The sequence below is a fragment of the Hermetia illucens genome, chromosome 6 (assembly GCF_905115235.1).
Source record: "Hermetia illucens chromosome 6, iHerIll2.2.curated.20191125, whole genome shotgun sequence".
Lineage (NCBI taxonomy): Eukaryota > Metazoa > Arthropoda > Insecta > Diptera > Stratiomyidae > Hermetia > Hermetia illucens.
In genome coordinates, this window is record NC_051854.1 from 53,597,513 (window position 1) to 53,614,203 (window position 16,691).

General features: G+C 45.8%; 1 protein-coding gene across 3 annotated transcripts in view; it reads right to left on the reverse strand.

Annotated features, from left to right (window-relative positions):
* The window catches only part of LOC119659854 (RING finger protein 44), a 124,127-nt gene extending 108,111 nt beyond the window's left edge, over positions 1 to 16,016 (reverse strand). For all 3 annotated transcript variants that reach the window (XM_038068156.1, XM_038068158.1, XM_038068157.1), the window contains exon 1: positions 15,933 to 16,016. The gene's annotated coding sequence lies outside the window, so the exon portion shown is untranslated. The remainder of the gene's footprint in view (positions 1 to 15,932) is intronic.
* Between the last annotated feature and the right edge of the window lie 675 nt (positions 16,017 to 16,691).

The window sequence follows — 16,691 nt, forward strand, 5'->3', positions numbered from 1 at the left end:
TGCCATTGGGACAGAAATTGATGCATCAATCGTTCGTCGGAGGCTTAGAGAGGGCGAATTTCATGGCCGACGTCCCGCAAAAAAGCATTTTTTTTAATGGAAGAACGCTATTTATTGGAAAAGGACCACGAAAATTGGACACTGGAACAGTGGTAATCTGCAATATTCTCCGATGAATCCCAATTTAATATTTTTGGGTGAGATGGGATCCACCACGTATGGTGAAAATCAAGTTAGCGAATCAGTGGGGAATGTATCCAGGCCACAGTAAAGCCGGTGAGCAGGATGATCTGGGGTGCTTTTCGTTTTATGGTGTGAAAGGACTTTCATTAATTGATGGAAGAGTCAATGGTCCAGTCTATAAACGAATTTTAGAGGAGCATCTATCAGTATTCAAGTGAGGTCATCTTTCAGGACGATTCTACGCCCACCGAGTCTTCAAAAGCAAGGTGGATGGCAACGGTAGAATTCTCACGATCGGGGTAGATGACCGATCAATGGAGGCAATCAAACGTCGGAGTTGCCATATCAACTATCAGTTTGGCAACATACCTGTGCACGTGCACATTGAAAAGCTGAGGGAAAATACCTCGGAGGAGACACCGCATGAAAAGCATACCGAGGTTCCCGAATAACTCTCGAAAGCCATAGAGGTGGAAAGGACTGGACCAGCCAGGGAAGTAGACCTGCTGTCCAGTGAAGAGCAGAAGCTGGACGACCTAGACCTAGGCTTAGAGTGGAGAGCGAGGCGCAGGAAAGCGCCATGTCGGGGAGGAAAGCGACACTCCGACAGTGGAGAAGAGCTCCAAACAATAATGGGGCGAATGGCCAGCACTAAGATAGTCCAAATAAATTTCCACCATGCGAAAGATGTATCTGCGGTAATTTCAAGGGCAAGTTCTAAGGAGAACATTGAAATACGGGGGCGGTCCGATAAGTACTTAGCCTCTCGGCCCGATGGCGCTACTATCGCAAGAAGTATTTACTGTCGTGTAGAACATTCTCGTAGACGGCTACTGTCAAAATTTTAGTCGAATAGGACTTGTAGTTTTGTTTTTAGCGCGTGTAGAAGCGGGCGTGCGGGCGAATTTTAGAAAAATGGAAAAAGAACAATATCGGTCGGTGATTCGATTCTTGTTTTTGGAAGGGAAATCGCGCAGCGAAATCAAAGAACGCTTGGATGCTGTGTACGGTGACGCTTCTCCTTCGATGGCGACCGTCAAAAATTGGTTTAATGAATTTCAACGTGGTCACACGTCAGTTTTTGATGAGCCACGCCCCGGTGCCCCGAAAACGGCTACTGCGGAGAAGAACGTTACAAAAATCCATGACCTTGTATTGGCACACCGCCGATTGAAGGTACGCGAGATAGCCGAGACAGTAGGCATCTCAAAAGACCGCGTGGGTCATATCCTGCACGAAATTTTGGGCATGAGAAAGCTGTCGGCGAGATGGGTGCCGCGTTTGCTCACTCCGGACAACAAGCGCAACTGTGAAACCACTTCAGAGCAGTGTTTGACGCTGTTTAAGCGCAATTCGAAGGAGTTTCTTCGTCATTTCGTGACCGTCGGCGAAACATGGATCCACTGGTACACTCCAGAGACCAAGGAACAGTCGAAACAGTGGACTTTACCCGGCGAACGTGCTCCCAAGAAGGCAAAGACTGTGCAATCGGCAGGAAAGGTGATGACCGCCGTTTTCTGGGATTCACAAGGTGTGATCTACATCGACTACCTGGAGAAGGGCAAAACGATCACAGGGCTGTACTATGCCGAATTATTGAGCCGATTTGACGCCGAATTGCGGAAAAAACGGCCGCATTTGGTGAAGAAAAAAGTGCTCTTCCACCACGATAACGCACCGGCTCACACTTCCGCCGTCGCCACGGCCAAATTGGTCGAATTGGGCTACGAACTGCTGACCCATCCACCGTATTCCCCAGATTTGGCCCCGTGCGACTATTATTTATTTCCTAACTTGAAAAAGTCACTCGCCGGGCAGAAATTTGAGTCGAATGAGGAGGTTATAGCCGCCACGGAAGCCCACTTTGCAGACCTCGAGAAAACGTATTTTTCAGACGGGTTAAAGAAGTTGGAGCATCGCTGGGAGAAGTGTATCGAGTTAAAAGAAAACTATGTCGAGAAATAAATCGCCACTTTTCAAAAATTTTCTTTTTTTTTTGGTAGGCTAAGTACTTATCGGACCGCCCTCGTAGTGCTGCCTCAGGAGCCCTGGGCGGCAAATTCGCGACCTGCAAGGAGGAAGTATGCAGGTAATTTGGGACTTCTCTTGTGAGAAATCAAGAACTTGCATAATTCTTAAACGAAATTTAAATATATATGTCTTTCAGAGTTCCTGACCGGGGACCGTGTGGCTATCCAAGTGTAAATGGCTCGGGAGGCAGCTGTGGCATCGGGCTACTTCCCAGGAGAGGAAATCTTCTAGCGTTCCCCAGGGGCTATAGACGAATCCAAATTTAACGTTCGTCACAATAGCTACCGAAATCGGTCAGTACATCAATGTAACTTCGAACAGCTGAAGGATGGCGCACCAAACAGCCAACGACATGCTTGATTTCAATATTCATCTTCTCTAATTTTACCCAGAATTTAATCACAAAGCATTGTTCAATTTTCGTGTTAATTTCCAAAAAAAAATTGCCACAGGACAATAGACTCACTTCCTATTCAAAAGCATAAACAATACGAAGCCAAACAATAGGTAACAATACTTTTTATACTGGCGCTACCCTGACGTAGAAAGACGCCAGATTAGATATCATGGTTTCAGTGTTGCCACATGGCAAGTGAAACATGTTATCCCCGAATTTTTCTCATAGACGACGTATTCCAGATTGATGCCACATCTAGAAATGAAAGCAGACCATAAAGGGGTAACACTGACAAATGTCCTGACTTCTCTATTGCAGCAGACATGATATACTAACTGCGGTCCGTCACTACAGATAAGAAAGTGACGACTTCTATGATTAAGGGTTCATTAAAAAAATTTATTTCAGGCAAATTTGTTCTTAGATTATCCTCTCCGCCTGCTATTGTAGTTTATTTTTGTATGTCATTTACAAAGCATTGGCTATTCGAATACCGTTTGATTACACCAATAAATGTAAGCCATCATTTCTTATCTGGTGATGGCCCCTTGTTAATAAATTTTAGGAATGACGATTACCCAACTGAATGGATTCAAGCAAACGCTATGTCAGATATTGATATTTAAGAGCCTGCCTGCAAGGATGTCTAAAATATATTTTGAGCTTAAAAAAAAAATTGGCGAATCCTTGATCGCCAACAAAACAGACGGCAACTGCAGAAGTGCGTAGGTTCAAAGTAATTCGTGAGGCGTACAGGGAATCTCCACTATGCTGAGTCCTACCGTGATGGACCGGTGTGTCGGGAGGCGATCAAATCAACGAGAGAGATCTCAAAAAAGGTGGTCATTCCCTTGGGAATACACGAAGGCAGACAGGAAGAGGATGTATGCGCAAGCAGGCGCCTCAATTCTGATCTCTGCCGTGGGAGTTTCCTCCAAGCATGGCAAAATGACAGAAGAACAATTAACCATCTTCCGGGAATGCCTGTGGAAAAAAATGCAGGAGCCTGGAACGGAGCCAAGATTTAACAATCAAAGTTTTCGCGACGGGCTTCCCCACTTCGAGTGCATTGATGAGGCTGCCTTAAAGTGGCTCCAGTAGGTAATCCCGGCTTTAAGTTCTGGCAGTCAACCTAAGTTCACTATTGTGAACACTGAGCTGCGCAGGACAGAACATCTTGGATGTTGGTTTCCGGGCCCTCGAAGGAAGGCAGAGGACATCATCCGCACGCTGGATGAACAGAACCCGGGCATGGACCTTGGACACTGGAGGGTAAAGTTTATGAATGCCAGGAACGACAAAGCTACAAACGAGGAGGATTCCAACTTGCTATTCGAACTGGACCAAAAGAGTCTGAATATGCCTAGGGGAAGGCACCATATGATGCACCACTTTTTCCTAGATAGATTGAAATTCAGTCATATCAGCAAACTTTAGAGCAGCATTCAGTCATATCAGCAAACTTTAGAGCAGCATTTCCATTTTGAGAGCGAAGAACAATGATGATCTTCGACACAATATAGAGCAAACTGCAGCATCTTCGGTGCGCTCTTCCACAATTTAGCTCTGCGCGTATGCTGTAGGGGGGTTCATACTGGTGAAGGGACAACAGAGTGAATCCTACCTACTAGTAATTTTTCCTACATCTTTTAAGGAACAGGTGGAAAAAAAAGAAACCAAAGACGTGAACAACTGATGTCAGTTCAGGTGACCGAATCTATGCATACCGGACACCACAAACCAGCCAAGGTGCTAAATGGAAAACAGACGAATGCTCTGCGGGATGAGACCCCTCATGGATGATGACATGATGGGAACTGCTATACCTCCAAGTGCGGCTTTTCTCAGAGAAATCAAACACGAGGGGATCGGTAAGGTGTACGGAAAACCCCGTGACACACGGACCGCGGCATATGCTTCTAAATGTTTTGGACAACATATTAGACTAAGTTTATGTCGAAGAACATAAAGATTGGTCAAATTAACCTGCAGCATGCCAAAGCCTGACAAAGCTGCAGGTCTGCCCCTAAATTTTTCTGGTGCAAGAGCCATGGGTTCCATTTAATTGAATCTGTGGCATTGGATCAGTAAAGGGCGCTAGGATCTTCTACGATGAAAGATCCATAAGACCGAGAGCTTGTGTCCTGATGTCTGGACGGTTAGAGGCAACCATGCTGGGAAAGTTCTGTCCGCAGGACTTATTTACGGCCATCGTACAATATCCCATTAATGGTGAGAGGAAAACATCATAGTTGCCTTCGCTTATTTACCATATGATTTTTTGTATCCTCTGCCAACGCAAGAACTAAGGGATGGTGTATGCAGAATTAAGCAGTCTCGAAACCTATTAAGAGTTCGATGCGATGCGAATGTTCAACATATTGTTGGGGCAGTAGCAAATGCAATCCAAGAGAAGAGAAACTATTTGATTTCATCACTTCAGTTGGTCTCATGACTACAGATGTACGGTGCGCGCCCCTACGTTCGTAGGACCGAGAAGTGAAGTAATTGATCTAACAATCTGTACTTCAAAAGTGTTAGAGTTGATTATACACTGATCACCGAGATCTAGAATTCAATGTGACTATTGTGGGCGAACAGTCTGCAATACAAAAACAGAATCCAAGAAAAACCAATTGCACAAAATTCAATGAACTTCTTGGTAATAAAGTACTGCTCCCTAGGTGACTAAGGACTCCTCCTCCGCAATGGAAAATGAATTGGAAACTCTGAATTGCACACTTTTAGAGTGCTATGAAGGGGCTTGTCCTATTTCCCGAGGCCAAAGCGATAAAAAGATTCCTTTGTGCAACCGGGAACTATAAAATCTCAGGAAATCAACCAGGTGACTTCTGAACGGTTCTTGCAAAAGTAATAAGAACGAAGACTAGTTAAACTTCTGGAACTCACAGCATGAATATAAGAGACTCGTTAGGTATTTGAAACGAGACTCCTTAAGAGCGTACTGTGAGAATCTGCAAGGCGAGAGACTTCAAACTGTGCAGGGTCCTTAAAAAGGATGAGTCGGTCAAATTGGACTTTCTTAAAAAACCCGATGGTACGTTTACGAGCTCCAGCCTGGAATCAGTAGACCCTCCTGGTAGTACACCATCCGGGAGAACGGATGATCGAAGTGGTAGGGGGAAGAATTGACGATTCTTGCAAGTGCTTCAAGGGGAATTGGGACGCTGCGAAAGCTGCCATACTGCTCTTTGAACATTTCAAAGCACCTGGCATGGATGGCATCTATCCAGCAATGCTAAAGGAGGGTATGGAGGTTTGGGTTCGGGTTAAGCGTCACATTCATGGGAACGCACTTATTGAAAACCAGCATGCTTACCAGCGTGGAAAGTCCTGTGAGTCTGCTCTTCATTGTTTGGTTACAAAGATACTGGATACAACTCTGAAGGGTGAGTACACGATGGGGGTGTTAGTGGACATTGAAGGGGCGTGTGACTGTGCGCCTTTTTAAAAACTTTGTGATGCCCCCAGAGCGCATGACGTTAACGATGCTTTAATTAAGTGGTTCCATGCTATGCTAACGCAGAGATTGCTAGGTGCTGAAGTGAGTGTCGATCGCTACCTAACAGCACAAGCAACGAAAGGCTGCCGTCACTTCTGCGGCGTATGCTGATCGACTCACTACTATGCAAACTGCAAAATTTGCCAATGCACGCTCAAGCTTATGCTGATGACGTGGCTGTGCTTGCTGTTTATTGGGATCTTGGAACGGTGTGTAGAAGTATACAACGTGCCGTTGATCTAATAGGCAGTTGGTGCCTCGGGCATGGTCTCTCAGTTAATCCAAATCAAACCACATTGGTATTATTCACAGAAAGGAGAAAACTGGATGGACTTTGCCGGCCTGAAATGAGGGGTACAACCCTGCAACTCTCCGAAGTAGTGAAATATCTGGGGCTCAAGACACACAAAAAGCTTCTTTGGAACAAACATAGAGGTAAAGTTGAAACGAGCTCTCACAGATTATGGGCTGTGCAGACGGACCTTTGCCTTGACATGGGGTGCGCGATAATGTGGATATACGTTGCTATCATTAGGCCGATGTTCGCTTATGCATCCGTAATGTGGTAGGCTAAGGTGAGAAAAAAATTTTCACCGTAAACTAGTCGCAATGCAAAGAACTGTGTGTCTGGGAATTACCTGTGCCATAAGTACGATATTCGGCGCAGCTCTTAATGCATTACTCAATTTGCAGCGGATATACGGAAGTCCTCTACATCGATGGATAAAAAACAGAACAGAGTTCTGGAACCGGAGTCTACCTCCCGGATAAAAACGAGAAGTGAGCTTTCCCTTTGGGACAATTTGCAACGGTTTTCCAAGCTGAAGTTTATGCGATCCTAAGGGCGGCAAACTAGGTGATTGACGAACGATTGAAGGACAGTTGCAGTGATAGCCAGACTGCATTGAGGGCGTTGAGTAGTCCTTTGATCACCTCGAAAATCATTCATGAATGCAGAAACCGTTTGATCTCTATCTCTGGATTCAATACGGTTAAACTGCTCTGGGTGCATGGTCACTGTGGAGTAGAGGGAAATGAAACACCAAACTTTTCCTGCCAGGACCGAACATGCGTTCCGCAAAGTTTCTCCTGTCAAAAAACAGGAGGACTTCCAGGAGTATTGTAGGCATTCTGACAAACCATAATTCACTAGTTGGACATATCTTCAGAATAGGAATTATTCAAGATGGTACGTGTCCCTCCTGTAATGAGGAAGCGGAATCCAGGAAGCATTCCTATGTGAATGCCTCGCCTATGGACGCATCAGGCATCAGATGTTCGGTGCCGATATTCTTCAGCTGCGACGGGTAGCATCACATCCACTAACGGAAATCCTGCGAAACGTTAACGAATCCGAAATATTCCGTTAGATGGTGGTGTCAAGTACAATTGGTCACAAAGACCTGAGTACTCAGAAGCTATAGCTTCTCCCCCACCGTGCACACACACAACAAGGTTGAATCTAAACTATTTCAAGATGATCAAATGCCATAAAGGTTTACATTATCAGACATCGCCACGGTACTAATCCGGCGTATTGTATAAGTGCAGCCGCTGACATTCAAAATAGGGAATATCTTCGGCCAAGCTCTTCTTCTTTTTCTTCAGACTGTGTCCCGTTCACAAGCGGGGTTGGCTTGTCGTGATCGGTTTCGTCATTTGGTTGTATCAAATGCCCAATCTGGGTGCAATCTCGAGGCTTTTAAATCCCCATCCAGCATATCAAGCCACCGTTGTTTCGGCCGGCCTTTTGGTGGTTTATCATCAATTTCAATGTTCAGACCAACCTTGGCAAGTGAATTCTCGTTAGCCCGAATTGCGTTACCATACCATCGAAGACGCCTCTCTCGCAATTTTTCTACGATCGATGCAACCCCATAATGATCGCGGATATCCTCATTTCGGATGTGATCAAAGCGTGTGACGCCACTAGTCCAACGCAACATCTGCATTACCGCAAGACGCCGTTCATTGTCTTTTATAATCGGCCAACATTCAGAACCATAGAGAGCGACAGGACGGGCGACATTGCGGTAAATTTTAGATTTAAGACGTTCGTTGATACGTCGATCATAAAGAACACCAGTTGTGGGACGCCACTTCATTCAGGTTGCGTTAATGCGTGAAGCAATTTCATAACGCAGTTCTCCATTGGCTGATAGCGTTGACCCGAGGTATTTAAATCGCTCCGTTCTGAGCACACTGCCGCTGACAGTGTTTGTGCCTGTTTCGTGGGGGATCGGTCATCAAAAATTCAGTTTTGTTTAGATTCAATCTGAGACCGTGTTGCATGAGGCGATCACTCCATTTTTTTGGACAAGTTGCTCGAAATCATTTTTGCTATTAGATGCCAGGAAAACATCTGCATAAAGCAGTGTGTAGGGCACTGGACGTTGGATGTCCCTTGTGACGGTGTCCATAACAAGAACAAAGAGGAGTGGTGAGAGGGCGCTTCCTTGATGAACGCCAACAAAGACACGAAGCGGTTTTGATACACCCGCCACACTTCGAACTTTACTTTTCGGATCGTGGTAGAGCAATTGAACCCAGCGTACGAGTTCTTCTGGCACTAAGTGTTGTCGTAGAGCATACCAGATGCGTTCGTGTGGTACACGGTCAGACGCTTTCTCCAGATCCATGCAATGTAAAGAGGGTGATGCTTCTCACGCGCAGCGTGTATTGCGTCAGTAGTTCCACAGTTTCTGAGAAATCCGGCTTGATTCACGGTTATTTCAACGATTTCGTGAATACGGTTGTCAAGAATGCGTTCAAAAATCTTCATGGTATTGGAAAGTAACCGGATCGGACGGTAATTTGAACATTCTGGTGGACTACCTTTCTTTTTCCATATTGGAACAGCGAGACTTTCTTGCCAATCAGATGGTGTTCTTCCTTTCTGAATAACCCCATTAAAGAATCCACTGAGCCACAGTGTTGGGTCCCAGCTTTTCGCTTTCCAGAGCTCAGATGAGATGTCGTCAGGTCCTGTGGCTTTCCTCGATTTCATTCGTTTTATTGCCTCTTCGAATTCAGTTGCATTTATCGTAAAGATTTTTGTAATGATCCGTTTGGGTTACAGCATTCGTTTTCTTTGCTTCCTGGTTGACATTCTTATAAATTTGCCAATTAGTAAGCGTTTTATCGTCGAGAAATTTGTGGTAGAGGCGTTTCTTTTCACGGACCTTCATTTCAACATCATCAAAGCCAAGTATCTCGGTTGATGTACCGCTTACCCGGCTTGGTGACCCCGAGGGTTGCAGAGGCCGCTTTGTGCATGGTGTCTCTCAGTTGGTTTCACAATTTTTTCACATTCGTAATTCTTTTCCACCCAATTTATACGAATTTACTTCGTTGTGGTATGGACGAATTGATATGTGATGATGACGTCGTCCAGGTTGTAGAGTGCACGAAATACACAAATATTGTAAAGTTTGACCCCCTTATAACTTTGTTAATAATAGTAGGATTTTCTTCAAACTTGACCAAATTGTGCATTATGTTCTTCATTATACGCATGCCAAATTTTGTACTTCTGGGATGAACATAAGGGGGGTGCCGGGTAAATTTCTAAAATTTGGAAATATACTATTATTAACTTTATTTGTGCAGATATCGGAACCGGATATATTTTGAGGCCTAGATTTCGTAGAGATGCACTACTGAGATTTTTTTCAGATTTTTCGATTGGATAGGTTCTGAGAACGAGACCTGTTACACTTTTTGGGGGTCATATGTTGAGCCCTCACTCCCCTATGTTTCACCCAATATCAAATATTGAACCAGTTTCGAAAAGTACTAATTGAGACCTTTCATTTGATACCCCACATGGCCACATTTTATGAAAAAAAATTTTGCACCCTCCTTTTACATGTATGGGGAGCCCCTCCCCCTTAAACTTAACGCAAAATGGCGTCAGTTGCTGCATGTAAAGGGAACGGCATCACACCAATTTTCGTGACAATCGGTTCAGCCGTTTCCGAATAAATCAGTTGTGACAGACAGAGAGACAGCTGGCAGGTTGGTCATATAGCGAAAGCTTGCACTAGCTCGCAAGACAGATCAAATCTGTGCCGCAAATGTGGAGAACAAGGCCATTTGGCAAAGGACTGCAACGGAATGCCCAACTGCGTATTCTGCGTGGAAGCAAAAAGTAGTGACAGCGCCCACATTGCAGGAAGCAGTAAATGCCCGGTATTCAGAAAGGCGTTCATAAGTAAGTATGAAGTTTATGCAACTAAATCTGAACCACTGTCGAGCGCCCCAAGACCTGCTTTCCCAGAGCGTGTTTGAAAATAATGCCGACGTAGCTGACAAAAACAGCAAAGCCGCGATATGGAGCTGCGGAAGTCGTGCTATAGAAGATGTAAAAAAACATCCAGAGAACGGATTTACACGTACCAAAATAGGAGGTATATACATCTATTGTTGTTCCGCAGCCCCAAGCCTCACGCTGGAGGAATTCACCTTGTTGCTTGATGCCAGGCGCTATAATCCCAAAATAATTGCCGGTGATTTCAACTCACGGGCAGAAGAATGGGGAAGCAGAAAAACAAATGCAAGGGGGCAAATACTGCTAGAGACATTCTCGCGTCTAAATGTCGTACTTGCGAACTCTGGAGGAGCCAACACATACCGGAGGGGAGAATTACAATCGGTAGTAGACCTCACTTTCGTCAGTGACACCCTTATCAAAGACTTGCAGTGGCATGTTAGCGAAGAGTACACACACAGCGATCATCAGGCTATTGTCTTCCAAACCTCGCGTAGCAATTATATGAAGCCACCAAAAAGAATAACGATGAGCTGGGTAACTAACAAATTCGATGAAGAAATGTTCAAGGAGGTACTTCTAGATGACACATTATTATCGGGAAGCGCACAAGAAAAAGCTTTACAGGTCGCGGAAAAATTGCAGCGGGCATGCGATGCCTCTATGCCACGGCGTAGCGCTTTCCGAAAACCAAATCCCAAGTTCTGGTGGAATTCAGAAATTGAGGAATGTCGGAAAAACTGCCTCAGAGCTGAGAGATGCTCCCAGCGCAGGAGAAATCAACCTAAATTCGTTGAGCTACACATGCAATACAAGAACGCGAGGAAAAAATTGCAAGTAGCTATCACGAAGAACAAATCCGAACATTTCAAGCGGATGTGTACCGAAGCTGATTCTGATCCATGGGGTAGCGCCTACAGGTCTGTAATGTCATCACTGAAAGGCAAGCGCTCCCCACCGATTACCTGTCCAAAATTACTACAAAACATAGTGGACACTCTCTTCCCAGAGGATGTGAACTACACAAATCTGCCTCAAGTTCATGTAAACCCCGACGAAATTCCTGAAGTGGTAGAAGAGGAAATTTTTGATGCAGCAAGGAAGTTCGCTGAAAATAAGACCCCAGGGCCAGATGGAATCCCGAATATCGCCCTGAAAGTGGCAGCCAGATCAGCACCAGGTATGTTTGCCAAAGTTTTTACGGCATGCCTTAGAGAAGGAGAATTCCCCGAGAAATGGAAGCAGCAAAAGTTGATACTTATTCCGAAGCCAGGTAAACCATTGGGAGACCCCTCCTCATATCGACCGATATGTTTGGTCAATACCATGGGTAAACTATTTGAACGAGTATTATACAACAGGCTGCTCGCTGTTGCGGAAAAGGAAGAAGGTCTATCCGATAAGCAATTCGGGTTTCGTAAGGGGAGATCAACCATCGATGCAATCAACATGGTGACTGGCCTGGCACGCGCTGCAATACAAGATGACAAATGCTGCGCAGTGGTGACACTCGATGTAAAAAATGCATTCAACACTGCAAAAAGGATGAAAATCGTAGAGGCTCTAACCAAACTACAGGTTCCAAAGTACATTGTACGCAACGTTGTTGCATTTCTTCTTGGAAGAAGATTATATTGCGACTCGGACGATGGAGAGAAATTATTCCCAATGACGTGCGCCGTACCACAGGAGTCTGTCTTAGGTCCCTTGCTGTGGTTAATTATGTACAATGGAGTGCTGACGCTACGCCTTCCTAACGGCGTGACAACTATTGGCTTCGCGGACGATATCGGGGTAACAATAGTGGCAAAACGCTTAGACGAGTTTATGCAAATGAAGCGATATGGGAGATCAATTCCTGGTTAAAAAAGTCCGGTCTATCACTTGCTGAATATAAAACGGAACTAGTGCTAATCAGCAAAAGAAGGAAAGACACGACCATGAAAATTAAAGTTGGTGAAAAAACAATTTACTCCCAAGAGTCGCTTAAATATTTGGGAGTAATGATTGACAAAAGACTCAATTTTAAAAAACACATTGAGTGCTCTGCAACTAAAGCATCTTCCATCGCTGCAACGATCTCGAGGATACTACCGAACATTGGTGGACCAAGACAAAGTCGACGTCGTCTTATTTCAAGGGTAGTTAGTTCCGTGCTACTCTACGCAGCTCCAGTTTGGGCAATCGTTCTGGAAAACAAATCAAACTGCGGAGAACTAGGAATGGCGTATCGACTAAGTGCACTCCGGGTATGCAGTGCTTATCGAACGACATCAGGAGAAGCAGCATATGTATTGGCAGGGACAATCCCCATAGACATCTTGGCGGATGAAGGTCGGCGTCTCTACGATAAAATGTACGCAATCGGGGAGTCTATTGTACTTCGGCGGAAATTAGCACGGCGGGAATCCATCGCAAACTGGCAAAAGAGATGGAACGAGGTACAAACTGGCCGTTGGACCTACCGTATCACTCCACACATTCGAAGATGGATGGAAAGGAATCACGGGGAACTAAGCTACGAGCTAACACAGTTTTTAAGTGGACATGGAGGTTATCGGGCTTATCTTTGTCGATTTGGACACGACGAGTCACCATGCTGCCCAAGATGTGGTAACATGGCTGAGAATACGGAGCATGTTGTATTTGAGTGCCCAAGGTTTACAGCACACCGAACTAGGCTAGAGGCGATCGCAGACAGGCGCTTGACACCTGGAAATATAGCGGAGTTTATGTTGGAATCAACGGAGGCTTGGAATCAAGTGGTAATTGGGCTGGAAATGATTCATCAACAGCTAAGGCATGAAGAACTGCGAAGAAAGCAAGAAAGGGAGCGAACAATAATGCGCCGCAATTAAGAACTGATCCAGCCCCACGATGCAATGTTTATAGCAGTCCCGTGGGGAGAGTGGAAGGAGGTGGTTTTAGTGAGTAGAAATCTCATATAACTGTATGGCAGGAGCCAGCAGTAGGTTTTGAACCTTTCCACCTTCCAACAATGAAAAAAAAATACAGACAGACAGACAGACAGACATCGAATCGATTCTAATAAGGTTTTGTTTCACACAAAATCTTAAAAAGCGAATTAGGTAAAACCGCGAAATCTCTGGCAGCAGGGAATTTTGAAGCATTTGAAGTTTCAACACGGATGTCAGCTTTAGGCCGACCATGAGCATAATGTTGCACCAAAGCGGTACAGTCCACCTGCACTGGTAAATCTTCTGATTTGGAGGTCATCTACTATCGAAGAAATTGTGTAGGCTACGTGCCCTGAACAGATGAATCAGGAAGAATTGGTAAACAATTATTTTCCCCGATCCCCCGCAGACTTAGGCATCGAATTTGTCATCAGACATGTTCGACTGTGTGAACCGCCATATCAAATCTACAGACATAATAGCCAGTCTGCTCGCAGACAGCACATACAGAGGAACTGCTTCCAACTAAAATCCGGCCTGACGTAATCCTGTTACCACGGAATTCTCTCCCGAATTGAATAGTCAGCAAAATGTCAACTAAGTAGAAAGCACTCAGCACGGAAATGCATTCATCGTGACTGATTTCCCTAATTGGATTAGGATTTTTTAATGGAAGTGACCGGAACTTTCCCCATCCAGGGAGTGATAGCAGCTAAAAATAGAGAAAGGGATACAAAGAGAATCATACGGCAAATTTCCTCGGAAATGCGACGAAATGCATTAACGATAAGTCCATGGTTGCAAATGCAACAAAGTAACTCGCCCACATTGGCTCCCAGTAATCTGAGACATTTCCTCTGGAACTGGAACAGTTCATGCATTGCATGCGGGGTGAACGAACGCCTCCTCACTCCACCGATGTTATCTGCTGTCAATTATCAAGAAACCAACCAACAGCAACTGACCCGTCTCCCCCATTCCCAACAGTTGGCCCTCGGATTTTTTTCATTTTTATGCGATACTGGACTTAATGAAAGCGGCCAAGGCAAAAATTACTGCAAACTACATAGCTCCCAGCAACACAGTCCGAGGCTCGATCGGAACCTTGCCGCGTGCAATGGCCCAACCTTCAGATCAGCTCAAATTTGCCATGTGTGCAGATTTGTTGCTTCGCGTGGAGGAGCCCAACGTCCAGTCGAACGATGACCAGTTGACAATGAAATCCGATAAGGAGCGCTCAGGGCGAGGATGATGACGGGGTTGCACGTTCTCACCCTGGAGACAGCAAAACCATATTTCGTGTTCCTTTTCCTGGCGCGACCCCTTGCAGTGTTGCGCGGTTGACCTGCAACGAATGCGGTTCTGCCTCCAGCGCTACCATCCCGAGATTATCTCCTCCGCTTCACTTTCCGTCCATGACTAGCCAAAATGTAAACAAAGCAGTCGGCAAGGCTGCAAGATGCGGGGACTGAACATGAAATCGGGCGGCGGGGAGCCGACAGATGGGCAGGCACAGAGCGGAGAGCAATCAAACGAGTTACAAAACAAAAACAGATCGACCGAGGCCGCGAGACGGCGGCGGTGACGACTGGCTCAGCTCCAAGCGAGCGTGTGTGGCTGTGTCTCACTCGCTGCGTCACGATCTCTAAACAGAAAACAAAACCCAAAGCCAGGAAGGGGGCGAGTGATGCATAAAGTGACGGCTTCCGCCCATGAAAGCGGAAAGCGAGGGTTTCCCCGTGAGTGTAGCCATACCTTGCAGACCGCAATTGCAGCGTGGGAACAGGGGGGGCCTAGCGTAACCTACGACCCCGGGGGCCCCCAGCCAAGAGCAATGCCGCGAAACGACCTTCCAATTCGGGAACAATTAAATCTAATCAAAATCTCTCACCGTCCAAGCTGGCCATACGTCGCGAGTGGCTGCGATGCGCGACTTTCCCTTTCATTTTCACGGGCCGGGGCCGTGTGCCTCTCGAATTTCTCGTGATTTCAATTAGAAACTGTGCCCGACCGCCTCGATCAATTTCCATAAAAAACTCACCACACCGAGGAAAGTACAGGCTGGGCACTAACAAGATGGCAAGGTCTCCTTCCCGCACGCCACCGAGCCAATGCGTAGAATGCGTGTGGCACGTCGAGGACGTCTAACTGGAAAATGTTTTCCCTTTTCCTGTTTGACACGGCGACGGAGAACGGGCTGCAAGCGGATCCCTGAAGCGGGCCCGCTCGACACGGAGTCCTGTTCGTGGCAGATGTTTGGCTCGCAGCCACCTTGGGCTCGCTTGTCTGCGGATTTCAGACCGGAGCACTCAATATTGATCCAAATTTCGAATCCGAAAAGCAATGCCTGGCGCGGGCTCCATTTTACAAGGGGCCTCCACCAAATTGTCACACAATCACACACACACACTCAGGCACACTCGTCACCTCACAATTGGCAAAGAAAATTTCTATGCGACACGGAAAAACGATTTTCCACGCCCGCAAGCACAGTCCTCGCGTCAATTTTATGCAATTCTACTTTCTGAACACAAGCACATCACTTTTTGGCAATTTCTATGGATTTTTAGGGCCTCAGAGCGGCCAAATTAGCGAAAATTCCAACTTTACCTTCGAAACTCTTTGTGTCGCTGCGACCGACGGACGTCTCTTTGATGAGTTGCGAACGCGAGCGAACTGTGTGTTGGTAACTGGGAGCGACAAAAGCGCAGAGCTCTCCTGCGTGATGTTTCAATTGAGGCGAGTGAAGTTGGCCGAAGACGGGTGTGTATCCCGCAGTGACAGAAACTGCAGAAAATGGTATTGAATTCAAAACGGCAGTTGAAGATTCAGATTTATTTATTGAGCAAAGAAAAGATGTACATGTGCGGTACAAAAAGAATAATAACTTAACTCCGCCATGCTATTAACATAGTATGCTGGTCCCAAGCACAGGCAAAGGAGGAGGGTTTGAGGCAACGTACTACAACGTACTGTACTATTCTCAATAAAACCAAAATAAAATGCTCAGATCAGGGAAAGAGATAAATAGAGTGTAGTTGGAGTTATTCCGCTATGCTAAATCCTACCTGATCTCTCTTGGTGACAGGCCCCGCGACGGGTCGACCAAGAAAATGCATACAATGTCGTTACAAACATGATGATCGGATTGACTCACAAGCCTCGGTGAAATGCTAGGGCCCCGGTCCTGTCCAGAAATGGACAAGGGTTCTTGACGCATGGACGGCGTCAGGACGTAAGCAAGTTAGTCCGAACACAATGAACAAAACAAATACGTGTCTGCGTGTCCTTCGGAAAAGGCGCATTGATATCTGAGCTCTGCAAGAAACGCGATGGTTTGGTGCCAAAAGCTGCCCGAAATGAGGATAT